The sequence below is a fragment of the Crassostrea angulata genome, chromosome 5, assembly GCF_025612915.1.
Source record: "Crassostrea angulata isolate pt1a10 chromosome 5, ASM2561291v2, whole genome shotgun sequence".
Classification (NCBI taxonomy): Eukaryota; Metazoa; Mollusca; class Bivalvia; order Ostreida; family Ostreidae; genus Magallana; species Magallana angulata.
In genome coordinates, this window is record NC_069115.1 from 39,173,954 (window position 1) to 39,197,025 (window position 23,072).

Genomic DNA, 23,072 nt, shown 5'->3' on the forward strand with positions numbered 1-23,072 from the left:
CCCGACATATTTGCGTCGGTTTTTTCAATGGGTATGCAAAAATTAAAAAGATATAAATTATAAAAAACGTGGCTTAGCCTTTTTTTATTTGTTTTGTTGTTGTTGTTCTTCTTTTGCTTAGTTTTGTTTTCTTCTGGGTTTTTTTTATTGGCGGGGGAGGGGGGGGGGGGTTACCAAAATAAGAATTGTAAATTTTAATAATTCTATTTTTTTTTTTCAAATTAGTTCTGTTACACAAACAAGACCTTTGTTTTGATTTTGATTATCCCTGCAGCAACATTAGATGATGATGATGATGATGATAATGATGATGATGATGATGATAGCAAAGATAGACCCTATAAACGAGAACGAATGAATGACCAAGAAACGAAGAAAGTGGACATTGAAGCGTCACAGAAAGATGAAATGGATGAACAAACGTCGTGAAATGATATATGTAGGTGACTCGGAGGAAGAGAACCCGGATAACACGCACACCAGCCATGATGAGGGAAACCCAATGGTGATCCGTAGAAGGTGGTTATGTGGAAAAAGCAAAATAAACACGAAAGGTGCCAAAAATGGAGAACAAGTAAAAAGATGGAAAGAGACACCATAAAAAGTCACATCAACAGGCCGTCGTGTTTCTGTTCTTCAGGCTTAGCAACCTGAAAAGCTCCGGAATCTGATAAAAAAAAAAGAAGGACTTGAAAAGGATTTCTCTTAGATTGCTCCGCGCTAGGAAAATCCTGCAGACGACAATTCGTCTGTTGTGCCAGAAGAGGACGATGTCGAAGATATGACAGAGGAAACCGAAGACGTTAATGATGGTGATGACCTCATCATCAATCGATGATATGATTTTTGAGGGACAAATCAGAGGATATGTCGAATTATCCATAAAATTATATCGTACGCAATGTAACTTTAAAATCATTTTTTTCCCCTGTTTTGCAAAAACATGTTTTATCGCATCATCATTTCATTTCTTTTCATGTTTAAATTGTATGTTTTTCATGTGATAAAATATTTTTTTATTCATTTTACATGTATTCCGTCATATTCAGTTACATTTGTATGCACTTGATAACATTAATGGGATGTCACTTCTTTGGACATATGGTCTGATATTAGTGAGATGATTATATGTACATGTACTAAGTATTAAACCCTTTACAACTATAACATCTGTTCGTCAATTAAAATTTGACTTATCTTCTTTGAAAAGGTTGTATCTTGTCTGTACTTTTTTCCACACAAGGAATAAATCGACCGGATTTTGGACGTCTTTTCAAATTGTTAATGAAATAAAATTAAATGATTATTGCACCTCACTACAATTAGACTTAATATCCCTTTGAGGAAACTACGTCATAAGTTGGTGATTTAAATGTTTTGTTAATTTGTTTGTATCAATCGTTTAGGTTGTATACCGTCTTAGCCCAGTGGTTAAAGTTTCGGGCTACTGAACTGCAGTTTACGAGTTGGAATCCGGCTGGGGCTTTTTTGCATATTCACTGAAGTAAAGTTTTCTTTGTTGTTGTTATATAAACAGGTTATAAACTCATCTCTCTGCTGATGAATATTTTTTTTTATGGAAAAAAATCCAAAATAAAAAAATTAATATTCATAAAATTTAACGAATATGTCAATAATTATGTAAATTGAGGTGAAGTTAACGAATTTGTCAATAATTAAGTACATTAAGATGAAATTATGCGAACAATTTATTATGTTCCCCTTTTGGATAGTGAGATTTCCCATTTGGTCAAAGTCTATCTTGACTCTGCTTTTAGCGTGGTCCTTGATTTATATTTTTGTGTTTTATTCAATCTGATTAAAGTTTAATCATGAAAAAGAAAAAAAGAGAGAGAAAACATCATAAAATTATCATTTCTTGACACTATGTGATTTGAATTCAATGTATTGTTTGCCTTTTTACAATCTTTTGATTTTTCTAGTCATCAATTAGCAACCTAACAACATCGTTTTACACAACTTATCTATTACAAAAAATGTTTAAACCTTTAATGATGACAAATGTTATACTTTTAATAATTACTTTGACTATTTCCGTAACCGATTCACAAGTCATAAGCATTGAAATCACAAAATGACACCATTTTCAACTAAGATAATTCTTTATAAAAGCTACAATCGTCCACACCGTATGAAATCCCCCCTCCCCCCTTAAAAATGATTCTATACTACATCAATAAAAATTATGGAGTTTTGTGTTTTAACACCAGTAAATCGGGTGTCAAGTGTTTAAGACATAAACATTTACCAAACATTTACCAAACTTTATTATACCAATCGGAACTACACAATTAATGAATTATCAGCAAAAAAAGTCCTTAAAACCCGCAATATGAACCGAACTAAATTTGAACATCGAAAAGACCTGAGCTTCCGCTACACCTATAGTAAATGAAGCGGATCCACATTTTTTGGTTTAAACCAACTATAACGAGGGGATCTTGCTGTCCATCAATGTGTAAAGAATAAAAAATAACTCATGAAGACTAGAAATACGAATGTACATATATTTTTTTAGGACAGAGCACCCTAATATATATTTAAATGTACGGTGAAAATGCTATCTTAAACCATATGAAAAGAATATTCGGAGGGGGGGGGGGTCAAATCCATCCGATACAGGGAAGGTGGACTCTTTTCTAATATCTTTGCTTATCAAGTCCATAGAAAAATCTTTTGTAGAGAAAGGGTGGTAGAAAAGGCATGGACGTAACAATGTATTTTCTCCTTTTCCAAATTATGCTCACCTTACTTGATCAAACTGTGCACGCACAGATTAAATCTAGTCTTATATAAAAACTATGACTCATGAAAAAGAATTCTTTTAAAATTAGCCAAGCCATCAAACTCCTTTAAACATGCATTCTATTAAAAGCAGTTCTATACATAAGGGAAAACCACGTAGTGGTGTAAACAATAAAATTCTTTCGTGGTGGTTCATAGGGATTTAATGACAGTGCGTATTGCAGATTAAGTCAAATACATATCCCGCCTCATCGCCTTAAGTGTACCAAATATCACTTTAAGGAGGATGAATGCTCAATCAATTACCGATCAGATCTACTTTAAATTTCTAGATGTGAAGTTGAGTAACAAACTATATTATTAAGTAAGGAATAATTTCGATATCTGAAGTTAAAATTTGAATATTTAAAAATACTCCAAACGACCAATATTGACATAGGCAGAACATTTTTTCATGTTTTGTTTACGTTTTGATATGTCAGGTTCGTGAAGCGAATTAATTTATAATGATTTATGCAAAACTATCAATATAATATGCTTTAATACAATAGTTATACTCTGTTTTGTATATCAATTTTTAATTTCCTAAAAATTGATACCTATTTTTTAATTTGGGGAAAAACCCCCAGACGTCTTGCAAATATTACAATTGTCATTTGCGCATGGGGTGCATAGTGCTGAGAGGAGGATTACAAAAAATCAGCATGTAAACATAATTTACTTATGTCTATGAAATGTTCGATTGTAACTTTATCATTTAAAACTAAGCGTTCGGTGATTGAATTAATTTATTGCCGAGTATAGCACTATCTTGGTTGGAACATTTACCAGATTTATACAAGGAGAAGTAAAATACATGAAGATAGATTTGTACAATGCACATATGATTAAACCACTAACAAAAGCCACTAGCGAAATGTTTAAACTCGAACACTCTTTCCTTCCTCCCTGTAAAATATTTTTAGATATATATCTTCGAGAATGACGTGCCATTTATCTAGACATTATATCTAGACCACAGTGTTTGTCCCGGGAATAGAAACTCCACACTGTAAATAATCGGTATATTCAGATATCCATCCATACCAAAAGCTCTCGCCCACATTCGACCTTCTATAGCCTGTAAATAAACATGTGAAAGTCATCAGTTCAAATTCATGTGCCGTAAACGTTACTTTTTTAAGCCAAGCGATTGCTTTACAGAGCAATTTCAAGGCTATAAAGTCAATGGTACCAAATGGTTATGGTATGAAATCGCAAAAATGTATTTGATGGCGTTACACATACTACATTAATCCCTTTACATTTGTTGAGAAAATATTGTACCTATATATGTATTGAAATAATAACTCAACCCTATTATATCTTTTCCTCATTTTCAAATACAATATACACAAATTTCGACCATGCTGTAACATAATGTTACTTTCTAAAATGACTTCGACTGATTTTGCATCTTGAAATACCAAACATGTACATGTACATGTATCAATCACACATTGAAATAATTGTTTATTGAGATATCTTGCAAAATTGAAGTAACAAGTATTCTTCTACTTATTTTTATTGTAATTATTTAATTGAAAATAAATAAATAACTTTAAAGTAAATCCACCCTCCTGTGACGTCATACATTTTACATAAACCATGAATTCATTAAAATTCTTGCAAGTAGAGTTATTATAGGTGCACATCAAAAACTCAAATCAGTGTTTACTTGGAGATATTTTATAAGCGTTTTTCATACTTATATTCGACATAATTCAATAATGACAAAGGGAAATACGTAACTCTTTTCTATTTTTCTGTAAGTGATATATCTAAATGCTATAATTTTTCTAATGTAAACAATTTTTTCTTTTTTTTTTAAATTAATTTTAGTTTTCTGGCATAGTAAGCAATAAAATTTAAATATATAAACACGTATCCATCCACTTTTATTTAATTTTTAAACAAGAAAAAGTGTGATTTTCAGATGATAATTTCAGCCTTTGGTTTTTATCACCTTACATCTTAAATAGTATGGATATATATACATATTTTATTTATTTTTTTATGAAATTCAAGTACAATAAGTTAAAAAACTTAAGTTTTTTAACTTTGAACCCATAATTTTATAGGTACGGAGTTACCTTAAAGATAATTAAAAAAAATACAAAAAATAGTACTACAATTGAAATAGTTCATCTAACTTATACTGAATATTTTTTTAAATCTATATACATGTACCTTTAATTAAATGAGGTTCACTCCTCTCTTTTTGGGCAACTATTTTACGTCACCACTTATCTAAAAATTGTGCATTATATATTGATTATATTTTTATATCTATATTTTACAGTGCCAAATAAACCAAATTATTTAAAATGGTTAATAAAAAAACTATATATTTACAGAGTTTAGTAAGGGACTATATTTTGTAGCGGAAGGTTTTCAAGACGAAAATGAGGAATTTTCATAAGTCAGTAGTTTTAGAGTACTGTTGCTTTTGCCCCTTTTTTCAGCGCAAACTAAACTTCCAGATACTAAATAATAATTCAGACTATAAATATGTGTTTGATTTCTTCAAATAATCAATCTCCATGCCAAATTTAAGCAATTAATTCAGGAAAATTATCATTTCTTTTTGGGGCCCCATATTTCCAAAAAATGGCCTGTGACACAGGTCACAAATAAAATAAATGAACATCTTAGGTCTCTATATTTATGTCCAAGATGTTTTTGGATGATTGACATTACTTGTATTTCAGGGGCCAACCTCCTTAAGTCGGTATGATAAATTTTGCATTCGGAAAATCTTTGAACACAATTGCGAGCTTATTATTGCAATTCAAAGTTTCAAATGTTCAATAAAAATGAAATTATATTTAGAGCTTAAGGTGTATAGTCATTAAAATTATACTTGTACATGAACATGTATATTAATTTTTTTGATTTTTATTATCTGGGCATATAGACTAATTTATTTCAATGCTGCTACAATGATTTTGGATTTTAATCTGCATGTTTCATTTACATGTATTTCATTTTACCCCACCCTTGCGTGCATACGTTAATTGTTGTGTTTCCTCTGAAGAGAAATAGAAGTACGTCCTTAGCTTTAACAAGGACGTTCATATTTAGTAAGTCCTACCCAATTTACCTCTAACATTCGGTGATATGGGGTTCTCTCCTGCTTCTGCATTAGCTTCAGTTCCACCGACGAGTTCACAATGATCATGACCATACCCGTTAGAATCTCTTATGCTCTTGAACGTAGCCCCTAAGCTCGAACCGAGGAAGAACTTGTACCTGGAATAAACGAAGCATTGACAGTTAAAGAAATGAGAGCGGATGATAACATGTATGTAACATTATTTTTATGACGTGTTTTCCCTCTTGTGTGTGTGTGTGTGTGTGTGTGTGTGTGTGTGTGTGTGTGTGTGTGTGTGTGTGTGTGTGTGTGTGTGTGTGCCTGTATATCAAACATGAATAAATACAAAAGGAACTTGTTCAAGTATTTGTGAATTGATTCAACATGAATGTTGAGTTAATGATTCACCCAAACACTTACTGCATGTATTCTTTTCTTGTTATTCCAAGGGATCAATGCAATGTACATGTGCTAAGCATTAAAAAAATCTGACACGAGATAAAAAAAATTCTTTTACTCTTACGATGGCATTGAATAATTAAAAGGAGTGTTTAAGTTACATGTACATCATGTAAAAAGATATAATTTTTTTTTAAAAATAAGGATAATAATTAAAAGAGTTCAAAATATAAATGTGAATATTTCAATGTAAACCTGCATATAATAAAGACTGGTTTAAAAACTGCATGAAACAACAAACACTTCAAAGGACAAACGAATTCAATTTCGTAGACACGGACAATTTTACATCGAGCGGCCGAAGAGTATTTCCCTGGTATTACAACAACAAAATTAAAATTAATTCAGATTTTGACATTTTTGTCTTCATATTTATTTTGTATAGTGGTGCATCTCAGTACCACGTAAGAAAATACCTGTATGGATAATACATGTATGTTACACCGTGAATCAAATTTGTAACGATTAGAGATAAGTATAGTTACAAACATTGATACTGTAGGTAATTGAAGGAACATCATTAAACATTACTGCAGGGACAAGTGGGACATGAGGCCCCATGATCAATATTTCTGGTTTTAAGGACCATTAAACATGTTTAACCGACAGTATAAATATCAAATTTATATATTATCATATATCTTTACCTATGATTTCGTTATTCAAAATTACTAGCTGTGTTTCCTGAGTAACACGACGTACATTTTTACTTGCTACATTGTTCACATTGGGCTTTTGCAATTTGCTAATTTTAGCGTAATAAATTGAATAATAAATGATGATCTAATTTGAATAATATTTGGACACATTATCAAGGTTGTTAATAAAAGTATTGTTGGTCTATTATGTTACCATCAAATATCCATCACGTTACTTAATAAAACGAGAGGATCTTAATCAATTGTGTCTTAAATGAATAACATAAATTTAATTGTTCAAAAAAAATATTTGGGCTCACTTTCATCGAGAGCTGCCATTGGAGCCTTGAGTATTATTTTAAGAAATATTTATGAACACATCTAAAGTCTCTGGTGTTACATACTGGTAGGGTGACATGACAGACAATATCATTACTGACATACATTTACGTCAAATTATTTGACAGAAAAAGATATACACTGGCTTAAGAGGACTGGTGGCTTTTACCCAATTAAAATTTCTTATATTTTGTCAATTTGTTTTATTTTTTTTTTAAAAATGACTGCCTTATATTTCTTCTCTAAAAGACACACATCTCTTTAAAAGATTTTATAAATCGGTTTAAAAAATATGGACAAAAGATGATTTAAAAAAAATAAAATGTCTTATTGACATTTCTGGACATGATTTATTAGATATTAATATAATCAATTTATTCACACCAAATATTAAACTACACAGTGTTTCTTGCAACCAAAACAAATTTTCCACTTTCTCATTAAAAATACAAAAAAAATCGTATAAAGTAATTGAGATTATAATTATATCTCTCTTTGAAAAACAGAATCATGTTTTAGAAATGAAACTTTACCGACCTATAAAATAAAAAGAATGGTGTAGTATTCCACGTTGAGAAACTAGGACGAGTGCAAATAAGGCGTGGTTGATGGACGGATGACTTCAGCACATGTGGCGGAAAATCTTAGTCCTTGATTGAGTTATTGTGAATAATAGTCAAGATCTAGTAAATGAAAGATTGTGAAAATTTGAAATATGAGTTTCTTCAATGATATCATTGAAGAAACTCATATTTCAAATTTTCGCAATCTTTCATTTACTAGATCTTGACTATTATTCACATTAACTCAAACCCGGTAGACCTTTAAACTAGGCTATTGTATGGAGCATCGATTCTTCATACAATAGCCCAGTTTAAAGGTCTACCGGGTTTGATTTTAATTAAAGCTATACACGCTGTAATTTGCGTCAAATTTGAATGACGGGGAAAATACACATTTTCGTTAACTTACCTTTGTTCTGTAAATAACAATGCTGAATTCTAACAAAGATAACAAATCTTAAATGATAAAAAAAATTATATTCCGGCCAGGAAAGTAATTCCTCCTTTCAAATATAAATAGATCACGTGATATCGACGGCTTACATGTATTTTAGACTATTATACAAAAATGAGTGGAGGATCAACACCTTCATGATTTTTATACATTGTTTAAAGCTGCTTGGTCCGATTTTTTTTGTAATTATAGTATCAATTTTTTTTTCATACAAATCATTTATCTGAGAAAGTTATGGACTTTCTCCTATTTACACCAGCAGAATCAGTCTCCTTTCAAAGTTAGAAATATTCAAAGTAAATAAAAATAATTTCTCTTTGGGCAAACGAAAAAACAAACCAGAATGCATCACGGGAATGTTTAGAAAAGGAAACCGCTTGGTTTCGTCCCCCGAATGATTGGGTTTATTTAACCCGCATGCTATGCATCGATTGTAAAGAAAGCAGGCTTTAGAAATATTAGCGAACAAAACGTACACATGTTTATTTGTAATTTGTCTGATCAATTCGACCTTTATTTAAAGCGATGTTAAATTCGTAATACAACCATACCAGTCTCGTCTACAGGGGTGAAATTTTACATGAGGCGAAATAACGCGGTACCTTTTATTGTCGATTGTTTTGTTAGCAAATTTTGTACGTATTTTTCGTCTTTGAAATTTGGCATAATTGACGGGTAAAACTACTGCAATGTCTTATTATTATACATATACTAAGCATAGCCATCGTTTAAAAGCGTGCATAAAATTTGATATAAAATCGGACCAAGCAGCTTTAAACAGTGAAAGACTATGATTTTTTCAACAAACTTTATGGGAGTACGTGACCAATAAGGGACTTACACATATACTTCTCTGTTACAATGAGGTATATGTTTCCCATTAAGGCTATTTTTAGTTTGCATGAGTGTAATTCTATTAAAGGAGACCGAGTTTAGTTTTCATTGCGCATGTTTTTACGCATACTAGTGAAATACAGTGTATTTATTGATTTTTTTTCGATATAATTTATTAAATTAAACACAATACACAAAATACAGATATAAATATAGAGATTTTTTAAAGAAAATTTTATTTTTTTAACAGTTTTTCCGTTGTATGGTAGGTGAGCGTTGCCATTGTGCTATTATGACGTTATGATAAAATTAAGCTTTGTAGAAGTATGCTTTAAGAAATAACATAAAAAAGGTAAAAATTGTACGTCGTTGAAATTTTATACACGGAATAATGCTAATGTCAGGTTTATGTTTCTTAATTTTTGAATGAACCAATTGTACCAATCTACATTTGTAATGCTCCAAAAATGTTGCATTTTTATATTTTGAGATGGATCCTTACTAAAAACCAGACAGTAGAATTTAGTATTTTTTTTTAGCTCACCTGAGCCAAAGGCTCAAGGGAGCTTTTCTGATCACAATTTGTCCGTTGTCTGTCGTTGTCGTCGTTGTCGGCGTTGTCGTCTTTGTCGGCGTTGTCGGCTTTGTCGTCGTCGTCGTTGTAAACTTTTCAAATTTTCATCTTCTTCTCAAGAACCATTGGGCAGATTTCAACCAAATTTGGCACAAAGCACCACTAGGTGAAGGGGATTCAAGTTTGTTCAAATGAAGGGCCACGCCCTCTTTAAAGGGGAGATAATTGAGAATTATTGAAAATTTGTTGGTATTTTTCAAATATCTTCTTCTCAAAATCTATTCGGCCTGAAAAGCTTAAACTTGTGTGGAGGCATCCTCAGGTAGTGTAGATTCAGGTTTATTCAAATCACGGTCCTCGGGGGTAGGGTGGGGACACAAATGGGGGATCAAGTTTTACATAGTGATATATAGAGAAAATCTTTAAAAATCTTCTTTATAAAACGTTTAGGCCAGAAAAGCTCAAATTAAAATGGAAGCATCCTCAGGTAGTGTAGATTCAAGTTCGTTCAAATCATGGTCTCCAGGGGTAGGGTGGGGCCACAATGGGGGGATCAAGTTTAACATAGTAATATATATAGAAAATCTTTGAAAATCTTCTTCTGAAAAAATATTAGGCCAGAAAAGCTCAAATAAAAATGGAAGCATCCTCAGGTAGTGTAGATTCAAGTTCGTTCAAATCATGGTCTCCAGAGGTAGGGTGGGGCCACAATGGGGGGATCAAGTTTAACATAGGAATATATATAGAAAATCTTTAAAAATCTTCTTCTGATAAAATATTTGGCCAGAAAAGCTCAAATTAAAATGGAAGCATTCTCAGGTACTGTAGATTCAAGTTGGGGGGCCACAATGGGGGGATCAAGTTTTACATAGGAATATATATAGAGAAAATCTTAAAAAAAAATTCTTTTAAAAACTATTTGGCCAAGAAAGCTCAAATTGGCGTGTAACCATCCTCAGATAATGTACATTCAAGTTTGTTCAAATCATGGTCCCTGGGGGTAGGGAGGGGCCACAAGAGAGGGATTAAGTTCTACATAGGAATATATAGATAAAATCTTTACAAATCTTCTTCTCAAAAACTATTAGGCCAGGAAAGCTCAAATTAAAATGGAAGCATCCTCAGGTAGTGTAGATTCAAGATTGTTCAATCATGATAACCGGGGGTAGGGTGTGGCCACAAGAGGGTGATCAAGTTTAACATAGGAATATATAGAGAAAATCTTTAAAAATCTTCTTCTCAAAAACTATTAGGCCAGGAAAGCTCAAATAAAAATGGAAGCATCCTCAGGTAGTGTAGATTCAAGTTTTTTCAAATCATGGTAACGGGGGGTAGGGAGGGGCCACAAGATGGGGATCAAGTTTTACATAGGAATATATAAAGAGAAAATTTTTTAAAATCTTCTTCTCAAAAATTATTCAACCAGGAAAGCTCACATTTGAGTGGAAGCATCCTCAGATAGTGTAAATTCAAGTTTGTTCAAATCATGGTCCCCGGGGATAGGGTTGGGCCACAATTGGGGGATCAAGTTTTACATAGGAATATATAGAAAACAATCTTTAAAAAATTTCTTTTAAAAACTATTTGGCCAAGAAAGCTCAAATTGGCGTGTAATTATCCTCAGATAATGTAGATTCAAGTTTGTTCAAATCATGGTCCCTGGGTTTAGGGAGGGGCCACAATGGGGGATACATTTTTATATATAGAGAAAATCTTTAAAAATCTTCTTCTCAAAACCATTAGTCCAGGAAAGCTAAATTTGAGTGGATGCATCCCCAAATCGTATAGATTCAAGTTTGTTTAAATAATAGTCCAGGGGTATGGTGAGGCCACAATGGGGGATGAATTTTTATACAGGAATATATATAGAAAATCTTTAAAAATCTTTTTTTAAAGACTATTTGGCAAGAAAACGCTTAAACTTGTGTAGAGGCATCCTCAGTTAGTGTAAGTTCAAGTTTGCAAAATCACAGTCCCTAGTGATAGGGCTGGGCCGTGATGGCGGTTTGAATTTTTACATAGGAATATACAGAGAAAATCTTTAAAAATATTCTGGGAAAGTTTTCAGTCCAAAACTCAGTACTTAGTGTGAAAGCCCATGTTATGCAGATTTAAGTTTGATGAAACCATGAAAAGTGGGGCCACGAAATAGGGGGGGGGGGTATATAGGAATTGAGAAAAATCTTCTTACAGGTACAATAACAAAAAGGGCTTGGTATTTACTAATAAAAAAGAGGTGGATAAAAATTGGCAGATTTTCAAAATTTTTTTAGCAAGATCTATTGTACTTAGTTGTCAAGATATTTTGGTACCGTAATTCTAATTTGATCAGAATTAAGGCAATTGTTGCTCAGATGAGCGATGTGGCCCCTGGGCCTCTTGTTTACAGATAAGGCAGAGACTGATATTCCTAATCACATATTACAGTTTGAGAAAAATTGCAAATCGCTATTGTAGGATTTTTAAAATCTGCTTCGAAGTGCAAAAGTGGTCGATTTTCTTTAAACTTCGCAAATATACTAGAGTTGGTGTAAATTACTTATGGTTGAAAATGAAAGATTGTTGCTATTGTAATTTTTCTGCAAAAAACCAAAAATAGACTCTTTAAAACATGTTCAGGTAAGGTTATCATGAATAACAGACAAAATACCCTCATACATACATGCATGATTGTATTTCAAATCAATAACTGTTAAGCATATACAAAATCGTAACCTAATTTTCCGCGGACATGCGCAATGAGTTTGGTTTCGCCCTTTCTTCATCAATATTCAATAAAAGCCATTACTTTCCTGGCAGGAAAGAACAATTAAAATTTTATATCTCTGTAGAAATGAAATTCACATTGTAAACAGAACAAAAATCATTTATAAAGGTTAACACACAACATGTTTTTGCAGGAGTGAATATAATTGGTTTTGTTATTTATTTTATTTAAGTTCATTATGGATTTATTTCTGTCTTTAAAGGGGCATAGTCACGATTGTGGTCAAATTCTATTTTTCTGTATTTATTTTTAACAATGCTTTTGGAAAGCATTTGACCAATTGGAAAGTCAGTAGTGAAGTTATATGCAAGATACGGGGGTCACAATTCATTGTCATGTAAACAGGGCTCGTGTCCTGTTTTTATTTACATTAGTTAAAAATACCGGTGTTATATAGTGCGTTTTCCCCTAGCCATCTTTCCCCTCGGAAAAATGGCTATATAGCAGTCCCCCCCGCCCCCCGGAAAATGGCTATATAGCAGTCCCCCCCCCCCCCCCCCACGGAAAGCTGACTATATAGTGGGTTTTCCCCCTTTTTATAGCCAGATTACCCCCACGAAAAACCTACTACATAGTAGATTTCCCCCTTTTTTAAAATTCCGGTCATGTTTATGGCGGACCATTCGATTGATGGGTTTCTAAATCATGGGTAAGGGTTATTATAATTGATTATGTATTAAAGGCATGTGTAAAGTTAGTATTTACAACTTTGTTTTAAAGTCAAGCATATTCATATTCATGTTTTAAAGCACATTTTTTACGAAACGCGAAGTTTTATGATGTAAAGATTTTTTTAATGTTACTTTCCAACCAGAACAAAGTCGGTATCTTTGCTGGTTACTCTGAAAAATGTGAAATGGAACCTGAACTAACTTTATGTATATATTATCATTCACTGCATGCTAATTTACCGCTTTTTATTTTGCAAAGTGATTTATAAATATGAAATTTTTCGGTTGCTATTTTTATGAATAAAAATTTATTGATTTATTTATTTAGTTATTTATTATATTATTAGTCATCTTATGAATTGATTAAATATTTTGAAGAATAATGATTTTACCCGCGTACCTTTTTAAATATTTTTGTTCGTAAATTTAAAAAGAAAAGCAGAATTAAACGTAATTTTAAACCATTTTGATAAGGACATATATAATTGAGTGTGTATTTTCAAATGATGTTTTTACTTTCTAATGACCGTAAACATATGGTGATTTTTCATCTCGTTTTTTTTTTTTAGATATATGACCCTAAAAATACACTATTCGTAATAATTGGATTTTAAACATCGGGCATGGAAACATTAAGGGCCCCTACCCTGGGGACTAAAATTTTCAGGGTCATATACTAGTGCTACAGTACCCGCAACGTTATTTTTTACAATCCTATCCTATCGTATCGTGTATCAATCCTATCGTATCGTGCGTGTATACTTTTCTATCGTGCGTTAATCCTATCCTATCGTGCGTTAATCCTATCAGGTTAATCGTTTAATTTCAACAATTCTTCCGTTTATCCTATCATGGTAATCGTTTCGTGCCTTTTCATAAGCAAGTAAATTTATTACTTAGTTGCAACTCGTTCGGTGCGCCGTATACGAATATTTATCGAACAAGACTTGTAAAATCCTATCCAACATTCTGTCAGGATTCTAATTTTTTAATTTTTTAGATCAAAATTAACCAATATTATATGTAAATCATATCTATTAACATTGAAAATGAAAAACGAAGTTCTTAGGAACAAGATAACATATTTACTTGTATATCGAATATATTAAATCGTACGCAGAGTGTACAGTCTGGGCGGACTCCGAAAACGGAGTATTTGGCACCGTCATGCATTGCGATTTTCTCAACTTCCGTTTTGTAGCTAATGTAAATAATGGAGAGTTGCCTCCCTTTCCCGTAAAAAAACGTGATTGAAAAATTGAAAAAATCCTTCAGGAGAGTAAAAACGACTCAGAAATAGTTAATTTTAAAATTATACCTCCAAAGAAATGTGGAAATGTTTCGGTAAACAACAGGGAAAAAAATACAAAAATTTAAACTCACACATTGTCGACCAGGCATAGGATAAGAAAATCAGACTTCAAATTAAAACTTGGAAGTAAGGAAATGGAAATTTAAATGTTGCACTCATGTAAGTATTTAAGCCTTTAATAAATGTGATGTTTTTTTTTTAAATACGACAAATTACGATGTATACAAGGTTTTAAGAAATGCCGACTGGGCGAGTCATCGCGTGATCAAAAGAACGGTGTATTGACTACAAACGGGATATAAAACTCACAATAATAGTTTATTTCACACCCTAGCACATAACTAATTTTTAATAATAGTGAAATCATGGAAAAACATTAATTTATTCACGTTTATTGACATCGTCATCGGAAACAGAATTGACCAACTTTGAACAGCAAATAAAATTTGATTTGCCATACGAACGTATATTTTTGCCAAATACATTCTCTTGAAACATGTCTTATAAAGCATTTAAACATATTTTCAGACCTGCATATGAATAATCCGCTTTGCACGATCAATTTTCCTGAATGCCCTGTTTTCACGTAAAAATGTGATATTTTGATTAACTGCGCATGCGTCGAACTCCTTTTTCGGAGTATTTTTACTTTTGAGAAATCACTTCCGTTTGCTCCGTTTTCTGAGTCCGCCCAGACTGGTGTATACCTGCGTAAACATTAACTTTTATGCAATATAATATTTTACAGAAACAAAACTATTGATGATATAATTTATATTTAATTAAAACCCGATCTTGTATTTTGAACCCGTTATTTTCCGTGTGATATTTTATTTCAGGCTGAAATGTTCTTGTCAATCAGCTAGGATGTGTGGTAATGAAAACAATGTTAACATGGTTAACAAATCGTACGCGGAATGTGTATCTGCGTAAATATTTAGTTAACTTGTCTGAAATAATTCGTTTTTAATGCATCATTTTCACATACAGAAAGAAATGTTCTTATGATAGATTTTATATTTACTTTATACAAGTGTTGGATTTATATAATTAAACCCGCTATTTTACGAGTGATTTAATCTCGGGCTGAAATATTCGCGGCGATCGGCTAAGGTGTTCGGTAATGAAAACAATTTTAACATTACAGAACATTTATTGATCATTAAAGCTCATAATTTTAGTAAGAAAAAAAATTAACTGGTCATTTTTATACATTATATAAATTGACTCGGCAATTGTTACTAAAAAGAAATTCCACGTAAATCACATTCAGCCATTATCAGTTTGTTCGTAAATATCGTTTAAAGCGATCATACGTTTATCATGAACATCGTTTATCCTTTCCTATCGTGTATCAATCCTATCATATCGTGCGTGTATACTGTTCTATCGTGCGTTAATCCTATCCTTTCGTGCGTGTATACTGTTCTATCGTGCGTTAATGCTTTCCTATCGTGCGTGAATCCTATCCTTTCGTTTATCTTGTAAAAAATAACGTTGCGGGTACTGTACACCACTACCACTACCACCAAGATATGGTTAAGTGGTCATCTCTATAATTTTATATTCGGGCCCCCACTTATAAAACACTATTCAATCATTATAATGAGGTTTTAAACATTGGGCCCTGAAACAATGAGGGCCCCTTACCTTGAGCGCTCAAATTTTCAGAGACATCAACAAGTGGTTAACCACTGCCACTGTGAACACATGGTGACGTGGTTATCTCTAGTTTATGAGATATGGGACCCTTAAGAATATGCACTATTTTCATTATAATAGGATTTTAAACATTGGGCTCTGAAACATCGGAAACAAAATTTCTCAAAAACAGAGGTTTAGCCTGAACAAAATTTGCAGACGAAGTGATAGATTAATTAAAAAATTTTCAAAACATTTTTCACTCACAAATTCAGAACACAGAATTATACATATACATGTAAGTGTATATCTTGTAAAACCAAGTACTTTTTTCAATTAATTACCTTAATTAATTAAGTTCTACGTATTATTCCATTACACACATGTTCAATTTTCGGCATTGTATATAAAAATAATCAATCGGCAAAACGAAACTTAACCTGTACAGATGAATGCAGATATACAACCTGGAGGTGTAGAAACATTGATTTTAATCCTTACTGGGATTCCATGAATATTTTTTTATAAAATCTGAACCAAAAACGTGAGGGAGAAACCCTACTATGATGGAAAAGCTACTATATAGTAGCTTTTCCCCCCAGGGGGAAAGTCTACTATATAGTAGGTTTTCCGGGGAGAGAAGCTACTATGTGGGAAAACTGCTATACAACACCGGGAAAAGTTCTTTTTCAAGCTGATTTTTCCATCTTCATATTCATTTTAAGCATAACTAAACAGATCTTAACGTTTACCACTTTCATATTTGGTCTAAAACTGGAATTTTCACTTCAACGTTCAAAATTAGAACAAAAGCTTTGATAACATAGTAAAGAATTGTAAGCTCTGTAACTCGCTTATAACTCAACGGATGACACTAAAATTCTGGTTGTCTATTGAACATGCCTTACTGAAGCATCGTAAACACTAAAATCGGGAAATAATGTTTGACCAAAATCGTGACCATGTCCCTTTAACAAATTATTAGTCTTTATCTCAGCCAAACAAAATCCAAAAGAACTCAAAAACTTCTTTATCATTCGAAGCATTACAGATGTGACACCATTTATTCTTAGTAAGGTCCATCACACACTGAAGTGACGTTTAAAACAGTCAAGAGTTTTCGGCCATTGAATTTCAGTGGTATAACACAAAATTAACACAAACACTCCTTTTTTAAAAGCATATGGAAAGAATCTAATAACCTGGTACTATTACACAGCTGCACGGCGAGATAGGGAGCCGATGTGTAGTTGGTTCTCTTGACGAGTATCTGTCCGCCGGTACAAGGACTAGGAGTGTTGTCCACTGACACGTTGAGGGCGTACCAACAAGGGGGCGTGGCGCTCATACAAGCTGTGAGAATAAGAAGGCATGACATTTGTATCATCTTTTAATCTCTCTGTCTCTCTCGTTGAACATTACTAACCTGGTTCGTGAGGCCAAGGTATCTGCACCCCACACTCGTACCATGGTTCACTGCGCCAAACAGTGTTCCCTCCAATGCTTTGTATGCTGAATTCATTGCCCACATATCGTCTTGCATAGCCTGAAACAAGACACGAACTTTGTTTTGAATATGAATAATTGATTTCAACAAAATTTGTTCCAGAAGGTCGTTTCACTTCTCTTTAAAGTTTTGATTGTTATTGAGAAGATTAAATATTTCACACACATTTTTTGGCTTAAATTCAAATGGCGAAAACCACTGAAAATAATACTTCATATACAGTTTAGCATATATAGATATAAATATGTGTACACATAGACTGAGAGTAGTAAACAGTAACAGATGACTCATTTACATCAATTAAGGTAGTTCTTATGCTCGGTACTAAATGGGCTCAATTAGTAAAACACATAAAGTTAAAAAAGACACTGTTATTTAAGATTATAGATATGGGGGGTTGAAAATGATCGACTTCAGTAAATTTATAACTGCACTAAAATCCAGATGGATCAGACGAATACTGCATTCAAATAGTAAATGTGTTCCATACTCCAGTCAATAATTCATTGTAATTCTGGTAATATGTGAAAAAGAGGATCTTCGTTGGTTTTTGATATATGTAAACTACTGTAAATCCTTTCTGAAAGAAGGGTTTTCTATGCTGGACTCATTTTAATGAAAATACCAGTAAAACAAAAATGAACAATTGGTATGAACAAATATGGGACAACCCACAGATTCAAATCGAAAATAAACTTATCTCTCTTAAACATTACTTCAATGCAGGCATTTTCTTATTGTTTGATTTATATAACCTTGATGGAAAATTTTTAAATTACGAGCAATTTTTAGATATGAATATAAAAACAAACTTTATTGAATATTGTGGAATTAAAAAGGCAGTATCCTCGAGAACAAAACAGATAGCACTTTTTGATAAAACCTTCGGACTACATATTCCCTCTTCTATAAGAATATTTCTTAAAAATGAAAAAGGATGCAAAGATATGGATCAATTACTGGTATATGCTTGCAAACAAGTTATTACAGCAGTACAAAATGGCAAGCTAATGGAAATAATTATTCAGAAAAAAACATGGAGTAGAATATTTGAACTTCCTTTTATAGTTACACAGGAAACAGAACTTCGGTGGCTTTAATTCCAAATACTCCAAAGAATAGTTCCAATAATTGGATATCTCTTCAAGTTAAACATTTTGAATTATTATTCATGCACATTTTGCAAGAACTATATAAAAACAATTGAACACCTCTATGATTGTGTACATGTAAAAGAGGTTTGGTTTAAGATAGAAGAATGGATGCTAAATAAATGTAATATCTCTGTTTACTTTGATAAAATATCTGTCTTGTTTGGAAAATATACAAATAGAAACATTTTATTTTTTGTAGACTGCAGAATTTTATATATATATATATATTTTTCTTTAAAAAAGTTACCAATTTTAGGAAAATTAAAGCTGGATATACAAAATTTAAACTAATTGCATCATTATTTTTAATTAAATTGTTGCAAGTAAGTACACTTTATGGACCTGATGTAACAAAATGATGCAATGGATATAATATGTTTGGTCATTTTAAGGATATTATGGACTCAAACCTGAATCCATGGTGTTTATTCTGTAGAATGACTTTTTAGAAAAGATTATCTGAAATAAATCATATGTTGACGGGTTACTCTTCACGATATCAGCTCTAAACGAAGTTGACGCTCGAGAAAAATTTCGTAAAAATCACTTTTAACTACAGTTTTCTGTTGTGGGCTGTCAACAATGTCAGATATCGTTGTAACATTATTTTAGTTGACGAAAAAGCTTATGTCTTCAAATTTTAACAGATTTTAGTGAGAGAAAAAAGTAATCCCCGAGGGGGGTGGGGGGTCAAAACAAGAATATATAAGCATGTACCGGAGCTCCTGGTTAATCAGAAATCTTGTTTTTCATTTTAACAAAATCAAGTGCCTAAAAATTAATCAATTTTCATCTTTCATACAAATCATACAAATGTACATTAACGCTTTAAAGGGACTTAGACACGATTTAAGAACAAAATTCTATTTTTTAATTCTTATGTATAAAATGGTTTACTTTCGAATTTTGAATGATTGACCAAAATTTGAATGTTAGAAGTCAAGTTATAAGAGAGATATCAAGTAAGATCCATTGTTATGTAAACAAAGATCGAGTCTTGTATTTGTTTACAAATAATGTCAAGGACAGAATTACCATTTCCTTGACAAAAAGGGCCGTGACAAACAGGATAAACTGATTAAATTTGTTAATAAATGATATTATTAACAGAAAAAAGCAACTTTTATTCGAAATTTATTGCAATAAACCAGTTATGTAAACAATAACAAGGCCAAAGTTTTTTTTTACACAACAAAGAATGTCACCTTCTGTATTTTCCACATAACTCAATATTTCACTTTCAAATTTTAACAAAGCATTAAAAATGCCCATATTAATTTTTCCAATCATTAAAAATTGGAAAACAAAAATATTTTTTTAACTTCATTCGTGTCCAAGTCCCTTTAATTGTTTATTATTGCCATTGTTAACAACAGCGATTTAGGGCAATATCAATACCAGATGTAAAAGTCGAACCAATATTGTAAAATCCGCATTATGACGTAGTGCGACTACATTAACACAGTTTGAACTAATGAAATTAATTCCTTTCAGCCTACAGACTCAATACATGTAACTTTGTACAACCCCATTATATAGTATAAGGAATTTTTACTTCTTCCTGATCAACACTAAATGCAATAGATGAGAAAATTCGCAAGATCGAGCTTTCGTCTTAATAGTTGTACGTCAATCATACATGTTGGGGTATCATTTAGTAGATAAATATATCTACACCATGGGTTAATACATAATACAGTATAAACCTGTACAAATTTTACCACTCATAATAAGTTTAGGTTGTTCAAATACTACTACTAGTATAACTGCCAATTGACGGATATGAAATCAAATCATTGTGAAAACGGAATTGGTTTTCGTATGTATATAAATTTCTATATGCTTTTATAGATACGTTTTAAAATAATTGGTTGTTTACAGGACAGAAATCTAGTAGCCAACCGTAAAGATATAATACTATACTGCAATCCCTTTTGTCTGGCTCAAGCATAGTTTACCTGTCAGTGCAGGTGCGTTTACGTAGGTCCCAGGGAGAACTGCATCCATCTCTTGTCCCCCAACCAATTCACAGTGGTCAGCCCCCGCCGTGCCCTCACCATCACCAATATTAAGAAATTTATCTGTTAAATTTCCTCCAAGAAAAATCTGGTACCTGCCATTTTATTTTAAAAGGGAAAAATTATCCAAGATGTAAATATACGATATTCATTTCAAGAGATATGAAACTGTACCTTCCCTTATAATAGGCCGTATTTATATAATGATACATACGTGTAATATGATAATTACAGTTGTAATGTATGTAATCTTATTTATGTTACACGAGCTCTATTCTCATTAATTTCGATTTCTTTAAAAGTAACCTGTTTTTTTAGTCACAATAACACTTATAAACGTTACCTTTGAGTTTACTTTGAAAAATAATGTAACCATATTTTTTTTAGAAATTGGAACAGGTAATATCTCTTGTTAAAAAACTAACGGTATAAGCCTATAATGGTGAGGTAAATGCTTTTAACATATCGTTACTGTAAATTCCTAATTAAACGCGTGGAATTTATATCAGCGTAAAATCGCGAGAAGCTCGTCTCGCGAATTTTAAAATCTCGCTTTAAATATTCCGACATATGTAAACTACATGAAACTATGATAAAATTTCGGCATTCGCGATTTCATGTTCTCGCGATTTGATGGAGAATCGTTGAATCGCGGAATTAAGTTCTCGCGTAAAATGTGGAATCTACAGAATACAATTAGAGAAAAAAAGACAAACAAAAAAATACATTAAACAATAACTAATAAAACAAAAGAAAAACAAGAAAAAGCAAAAAGATAACAAAATAAGATAGAATCCCTAGCATTGCTTTCAATAGTTTACCTTGTTGAATTGCAAAGTTCTACTCCGACAATAGGAGCGGAAGTATATTTGGTCTTCATGACGTATCTCTTCCCGCCTGTACATCCGTTCCACGCAGTATCATGGACAAAGCTATACTCATTCCAGCACGATGTCGAAGTGTTGAAACAGGCTAAAAGGTGGATAAGATTAAATTAATTTCTATACAATGTTCCATATGTCTGATGTTCCAACGATCTAATTTAAATATTTTATTTTGGCTTACGAGGTTCTGGCTGTGTTGGAATAGTAATTCCACATTCGTGCCATGAATTGCACTTATAAGACGTCGCTTTACCAATCGTTCCAACCGTGAAAGGTTCACCCCAGTTAGAACGTTTATATCCTAAAGAAAATAAAAGTATTCCGCTTCAAAGACATATCATATTATCATTTTTGCAATGAATTCCCTTTTATACATTTAAAAAAAAAATCCTGTCTCAAAGTACCCTTAACAGTTGGAGCTGTTGTATAATCATTTGCCATTATAGCCTCAGTTTGGTATCCGCCTACAAGTTCACAGTGATCCGCCCCTGAACCATTACCATCACCAACGCTGAGGAATTTATCGGTAAAAGCGGATCCCAAAACTATCTTGTACCTGAAAAATAATGTTAGATTTAGTCTTTAAAATTTTCTAATGTTTACTTACTAGTCCCTTCATCAATGATTCGATACAGAATACACGTAGATATACGAGACCACTAATACATGTCATGTTTCGGAAGAAAGGCAGTTAATTTACAATGAAAGTTAAAAAAGCTTTTTAATAGCACGTAAAATAAAGCGTGCAAAAACTGGACTCTATCCTTGAGAATTTTAAAGTAAATTTTGAGTAGTGCCTGAGTAATGAAAAAAGTAGCTACAAGAAGTTTATAAAAACACCAACGAATGTGCTGAATCTGCGTCAAGCCACACAGAAATGTTGTTATTTGCCAGCTTGCGGAAAAAATAATTCATTACAAGAAACCATTTATATAACATACAGTAAGCCATATAATTTTGCAAAATTCTTTGGATGTTAGAATCTGTATGATACGGCCATAAAAATTTTGAGATTATAAAGTCTCCTCCAAAAAAGTGCTCCCAAGTTAACATCTACTTACAGAAAATAGAAATCTGTTATCTGGTGCAGCAAACAGTTATCGTTGCGCCGAGTGCAATTTTTTATTTTGGTTTAAACAGTACAGTTAGAATAAGATTCTTGAAAACCAAACAAAAGGATCCGCCTGCCTATATTCTGTCCCATAAATCTATACAGCACAGTTTCTAATACTTCATATTATTCATAAATACCTCAAGGTCTATGTTGCTGTTCATTAAATAATATGAAGAAATCCATATATGTTTACCTCCAGTGGTCAAAATGAGGTAGATTTAGAACCAAAAAGCGGTAGTTGTGT

General features: G+C 32.3%; 1 pseudogene; it reads right to left on the reverse strand.

The window, feature by feature from the left end:
• Positions 1-605: 605 nt before the first annotated feature.
• Positions 606-23,072, reverse strand: part of LOC128185413 (uncharacterized) — a 52,054-nt pseudogene continuing 29,587 nt past the window's right edge.